Below are 7,052 nucleotides of genomic sequence, written 5' to 3'. Positions count from 1 at the left end.
ATGATATTTAGTTAACAGATTCAAAAATTTCTGCTGAATTTCTTCTTCTTGAATATCTTTATTGATTTTGTTCTTTATAGATTGCAAAAGGGTTTCATCCGCGACTGATTGAGCGTGATTTATCTCAGCTACGGTAAGAATGCGATGTTTATAAACTTCGGCATCCAAGATATGTTGAATTTTGTGGATTACTAAAGTGGTATTCAAATGATTACAGACTTCGATATTACATTGCTGTTGTGAGCCGACTGTATAAACGGCTTGTGTGACGGATAATCCGTGTGTTTTCAGAGTTTCGGAAAGGATTAATGTTTCAGATCCTGGCAAGGTTCTTTTTACACGCACTAATATATTTGAAGTTACGTTAGGTTCGAGAGTTTGCGTGCAAGCTGATATTACGGGTGAGCGAGAGTTCTGTTGGGTTGCCTGTATTATTTCTTGGTTCATGAGACAGGTGATTGGTTCCGTAATGTAAGTGACAACTCTGTCTGTCTCTTTATTATCTAAAACAGATTTTAGGGTATTAGAAGACCTATAGAATTTCCCTTTGATATACACGCCGTGTTTTGCAGGTGCTAAGATAATATTTAGAGTGCCCATAGACAGGTATCCGATAATTACTGCGGGATACATATTAATGTTTTGTACAACGACAAAGGTATCGGCTAACGTGCGCTTACCGACCTTGTACTGTACCATGAGTTACGGCCCACAACATTTAATTCATTATTCCCTTTCCCAATGCCTGAGAGCCTTATTCCGGACTTTTCTATAGGGAAATTTGAAAAGAGTAAATGATGAGTCCTTAAATCCATTATATTACGTGGACTACCCAGAATCAAAGAACAAAGTGAATGACTTATGGTCCAAATTTACTGCATGTAAGGTTGGTCGCAACTCGTTTTGACTAATAATTGCATGAATTTGTTGCAAATCTACGGGAACCTGCACAGATTTTTTTTGATTCGGCCGTGTGTTTCATAGGAAAATCAATTGTCTCACAATGATCTGATAAATGATTAAACTGATTATTTGATACAAAAGATGTTGATATTGATGACCCAACATCGCCCTCTCCCCCCTTGGAGTGAACTACGTGGTATTTGTTTTGTTTATCACACCCTGAAAATTCGCTTGCCCTTGCGAGTTCTGGCTAGACGGCCCAGGAACAGAGGTACCTGAAGCACGATTTGTTTGTTTTCTGTTTCTGCTGTTGTGCAGAATTTCCGTTTGGTTGTTTCTTCTTATAGTACTGAGGACCCTTCTTTTTATTTGCACTAGCAACTGGTTGCGTGTTTGTAGCGTTTGGCTGTTGATTCCTCGAGTAGCAACGGTTATATGAATGAGTTGAACTATTGGTGTTGTTGGAACAAAACCGCGCGTCCGACAGTCTGAAATCATGTGAACCTGGTCGTTTACAGTTATAACAACCATCCCTGCAACTTGATTATTATATGTACCACATTTACTTGTTGTGGCTTGTTCTCATTTTTTGCAAAAACTTGAATGAGCGAAGGATCTAGGTCGGTACATTTAGACATGTGTTTTTTGATTTGTTTATACACATCTAATTCCGTACTGTCGGGCTGCAACTTTTTTATCAAAACACCGTACTAACGCTTCAGGCAACATTACAGTGATAGACGTAAGGTAGATCAAACGGATAAAATCTTTCACTTTGATTTTAGCACCCGCAACCCACCCGGGAGTTACATAAACTATCCTGATATTCATTTAGCCGGTCGGCAATTAGCGCCGCCCGCTCGACAACATTGAGCTGAGTCATGGAGGCTTGGTTAAGGATATTTCTCAATGCCAATACTACATCTAAAGCCTCTTCACCCCCCATACACGGCACGTAACCTATTTTTGAACTCGTCCCATGTAAGCGCTTCTTGGAAAGAAACCCCCCTTAGATACGCACTTGCGTCGCCTTTCGCAAAGTCTACGAAGCTCTTGGCCTCCTGTAATTGTACTGCTGGGTCTGTGATGCTTTTTGCATTTAAATGAGCGTCTACAGATGAGATCCATGCCTCAACATTTTGAGGCATGGAACCCATTGACACCCGACCTTGAAAAGGGACTATCGCTGACCTCGTTGCGCTAACGAGAGTCACCACAGTTGGGGTTGCCAGCCGGAGTGGTATTGCCTTCCATTTCGGCTTTCACTTTTTTCTTATCACTTCTATTCCTTGCAATCCTATCAAAATATCTATAAGAGTACACTCGACCACTACGTAAACGCATAAGCAATGTACTTTATAAGTGTGTTATAATAATAGGAAAATCCCCCAAAAGATACAAAAATACAGATAATATGATAAAATATTATACGGAGAATTCCTGCAAGAAATGGTTAATGACAACTAGAAAAGAAAAAAAAATTAATCTGCGGGCGAGAACCTCGTAGTTGAAGATAAGTTCTGTAATGAAGGAAGATTAATATGGCGAACAACTCACCCCCAGAATACTGGACGATCGACTCTTGATGAACAACACTTCACTGAGGAAAAGACCTGAATAGATAAAAAATGGTACTTAGCTCCAGATTATATTGCGAAGGATTGTTGACATGGGATGACGTCACAGTTCCTGTCCACGTCTCGCGTCGGAAGTCGTGATGACGTCACGGCCTTCTCTCGGTGCACGATGCTCTGGGAAGTCCAAGATTGATGACGTCACAGCCTCCGTCCTTGCACTACTGCGTATAGCTGTCCACTCTGCGTCCTTGCTCGTGAACGGGTGATGTTCCCTGTGTTTGTTTTCTTCTTTCCGTTGATGTTCGATGCTGCCCTCGTCCGGTGTAGATTCTCGAAGATAAGTGACAACAGTTGCTCAAACGTCAGTGTTAAATGCTTGTATTCCTCTCGATGAAGGACATAGTTGCGTCTTCATAAACTGTTGCGTTGATTGAACAAGATCCCGTTTCCTTCTCTTTGTTTAGTTTGATGTTTGAAGGTGGAAGTTAGTTCTTGTAGACCTTCGGTCGGCTGATATGGGTCTCGTTAATTATGTTCTTCGTTTGTTCGCTTGCCACCACTTCTAATGTCTTATCGCTTGGCGATAGACTTTTTGTTTTTTCCTTACGGCTGTTATCCGTAAGTAATGTTTGGTTCCTCTCATCTCCCTTGGATATCTTAGTAGAGAGGTTCTTTCTTGTCTAGAGGAGATGATTCAAACAGGCTAGTTGAACAAGTTAACAACTTTATTCTGTAACTCCATACTAGGAGATGCAGCTCGGTCGGACGACCGATATGTTTGAGATTTGGCGTGGAACTGCCATTCTAAAGCATCGCGTCGATAGCGGAACATTAGCTATCTCAGCAATTCATATAAAAAACACATACGTAGTCTGCCGGCTCGGAAGTTACAAGTTTCCGGCGTAGGTTAACAGGTCAACCGCTTCCCATGGAAGTTGTTGTGCAAAGTTATCATAACATAAAAAATGTTGACAAAGCTTAGAGCTAGATCAGGCTACTGCAGACAGTGCATAGCGTAATCTAAGGTCTGCTTTGGTCACGTAGAACCCTCCTAATGCCATGACCCCAGGTCACTGGTTTATATATATAATGTAATTCTTACATATCTATATATATATATATAATTTCTATATATATATAATATATATATATATATATATATATATATATATTTATATTATTTATATATTATATAATTTATATTTTCCTTTAAGCATAACTACGTTGTAGTACAATGATACTCATAATTCATAGTCTAAGCACTTGGGCTATAACATAAATTTTATAATCCATTAATCCAATTATTCTGCTGAACTGCATTAAAACTGAAATGTGAAATAAACTTATACAAAGATTAAAATATAAAACTATGTAAAAGCATGTGTTATTGTTTATTTAAGATTAAGACAGAACTTGTTCCAATCTGAATCTTGCTCATTGAGCAGACCATAAGTAAAGAAGTTTCGTTACAAATACAGAAATCAATATTTCTTCATGAGTAAAGGAAAAAAAAAGAAAATAGAGAATACACAACCAAAATAATTTTTATTCATTTTCATCATCGTCATCATCCAGGTATAGGTCTTCTATATCCTCGTCATCGTTGTCTAAGTTTATAATGATAAGTCCAACAGGCTCTTGAATGTTGTCCATTGACCAATACCCATCCTCAAAGGCTCGAGATCGTTTCACTGCAGACCCCCAAACACTTTCAGTGGCCAAAAGCTTGGCTTCCTCCAGTCTTACCTGCAAGTCTGCCCGGGTGAATCGCTGTAAAGATGAACGCACATGACGTTTCATACACGCCCATACTTGCTCAATGGCATTGAGCTCTGGGTGGGCAGGTGGCAGACGCACCACCTCGTGGCCCCACTCTCGAATTATGCTGTCCACGATGTACTGCTCTGTTGACATATGAGCAACAGCTCAGGTCTTGTGGCACCATCTGTGGCAGGGAATCGGCGACTCTGAAGCCAGGTAATAAGGTCTGCTTTCTTGGTGGCCGTGGTAGGACACCGACACTCGTCTAAAAGCTGGCTGTGATAAGGTGCATTGTCGAGCACCAACACTGATGGTTCAAGCAGAAATGGTAGAAGCTGCGTTGTTAACCAGCGTATGAACAGCTCGCCTGTCATTTCCCCGTGGTAATCGCCACTTGTACTCTTTGCAGGATAACAAAGGAAAGAGCCTTCAATAAATCCATTTGCTGTGCCAGCTGCTACCACCACGAAGCGCTCTCCCTCGCCAGGTGGTACCTGTCGGCTATGCGTGGCACTGGTAGCAGGTTGTGCGGTGTCCACCCACTCTCTGTTGTGGCTCATTCTGGTGGTGAACCACGTCTCATCGACATATACTATCTCCCTTCCATCTTCTCGATGGCGCTTCAGAGCCCGGGGAGTCCCGATCCGTCGGCAAACCACATCAATGGACTCTTGCAAGATACATCTTTCGTTGAGACGTTTTATATCTGAATCCCATATCTTGCAGGAGCCGCCACACCGCTATCTCGGAGGTTGTTTCAGGGATTATGGTGGCTGTCTTCAAATCTGTCATCAGGGTTCTAACAGTAAATACTTGCTTTGCAGCAAATATCTCGTGAACAAACCGACGAATGGCACCCACTGTAAAATTATCAAAGGCTTGTGGTATATGAAATACTTCGCCAGCAGACTCATGTGAGATCACTGATCTGTTACGGTGAACAATCTTCCTCACAGAAAGCGACGTGATACCCATGAAATTTGCCACACGGTCGTAGGGCCTGTGTGGACAAAGACCAGTATTTAGCCAGTGAATAAAAATGCATTATATGTTATACTTTGTTTTCTCTACGCACACGTTCATGCAAAGAAATTGATAATATTATAAGTCATAATAATCACATTAATATTCGTCACAGTTATTATCATTATTGTTGTTATTAATATAATCATCATTATTGTTATTATTCATGCTTCGACATCAAGGAAGAGTATGAGTAGAATATTTTGAGATATATAAATGCTTTACATATATGAACTTAGACATATATAGTACATACATGCACATACACATAATTTGTAAATGAAGCTTTATATATAAATGTGTGTGTGTGTGTAAGTACAGTATATATATATATATATATTATATATATATATAATATTAATATTATATATAGTATTATATATATATATTATTATATATATATATATATAAGGAGATCAGTAGGATAGGTAAATTGTTAAATATGGTTGAAGCTAGTCAGTGAGATAGTTTGCAGTCAAGAAAAAATCTGTCATCTCTTATTCTTATTGTGAAAATTTAGAAATACATTAATATAAACAAAATATTTTTATATCTCATTTTTTTTTCCAAACTCGTCATTCAAGTATGACCCCTATAAAATTTAATTTAGGCTTCCTGTCTGAATCATTTGGTGTTTGTGCATGATCTGTTATCCACTTACCTGTTAATATTAATCATATGACGCATGCGGTTCTTTTCTTTATTGCATACTGCAAAAACACGCAGCACGAAAGCAGTCTTGCAGCCACGAGGACAATTTGCCAGGCCTGCCATAATTGAAACACCAGACAGCAGTCACGTAGAACAGATTGGCTTTGGCGTATGAATGCTCTGCTGTCCTCCTCCTGTTATCGGCGTGTTTACTATTGTGAATGGAAAGTTAACTGGGTATTACATCTGATGTCATAGTTCACGTCACAACTAGCCTCTCTCTGGGTGCGTCTAAATTTAGCTAAGTTACCCTTTCAATTTCTTATATTTACTCTGGTAAGTGCCTTTATTATTCACATTAGACATTACTGCATATTTTTGCCAATTAGGCTGTGGCTTCAAATACCTATTTCCAAAATATGACCCATATCCGATGTTTCGGTAGGATTTTATCAACGAAAATCAATTGGACACGGCCCTGGAATGCCTAGTAGTATAGTTTTGATAAGTGGCCAATGTTTATCCCCATTAAATCCCACTATCAGGCGTCCAATGAAATCTAGGTTCTGACACAGGAACATAATATTTGGGTGTATGTTAAGGTGTTCAGGCTTTTTCTTGGGTGTTCAGAGAATTGAAGCAAACATAATTTTTATAACTGGATAAACTTAATTTATAATTATAATTGGGAGTTATGATTTACCATGTTTACTAATACCACAATACTGACAAGTAACTTGGTTATAAATTACTGAAATGTTAGTTTAACTAAAACATTGGTAATAGGGTTTGAGCTAGTATATTAATAGCTCAGTTATTAAAAATGTGCGGAACTGAAGGTTTACTAAATATATCAGTTTTAAAACTTAAGACTAGTCTGTTTTGTAACTATTTGCCTTGTGCAGCTGTGACACTCATAGCGGGTTAAAAATCTTAAACAGATTAAACCTTAGTTTACTCTATCCTTGCTATGCAGTTAGGCGTTCGTGGCTGAACTTATCTTACCTTACAGACCTTACATCTTGTTCGGGTTGACCTAAGTCCCTCAGTGTGAGGCACCTCTAATGTCTACCAGAGAGTTACTAGTACATCTTCCGGTATATTTTGTATCTTCCAATCTTGGATGGTCTGGGATGC

General features: G+C 39.1%; 1 pseudogene; it reads right to left on the bottom strand.

The window, feature by feature from the left end:
- Positions 1-4,296: 4,296 nt before the first annotated feature.
- Positions 4,297-6,038, bottom strand: LOC135195432 (uncharacterized; annotated as a pseudogene).
- Positions 6,039-7,052: the final 1,014 nt, after the last annotated feature.

The sequence above is a fragment of the Macrobrachium nipponense genome, chromosome 16 (assembly GCF_015104395.2).
Source record: "Macrobrachium nipponense isolate FS-2020 chromosome 16, ASM1510439v2, whole genome shotgun sequence".
Classification (NCBI taxonomy): domain Eukaryota; kingdom Metazoa; phylum Arthropoda; class Malacostraca; order Decapoda; family Palaemonidae; genus Macrobrachium; species Macrobrachium nipponense.
Note: the sequence above shows the minus strand (reverse complement) of the source record. Positions and strands in the feature narration are given on the sequence as shown.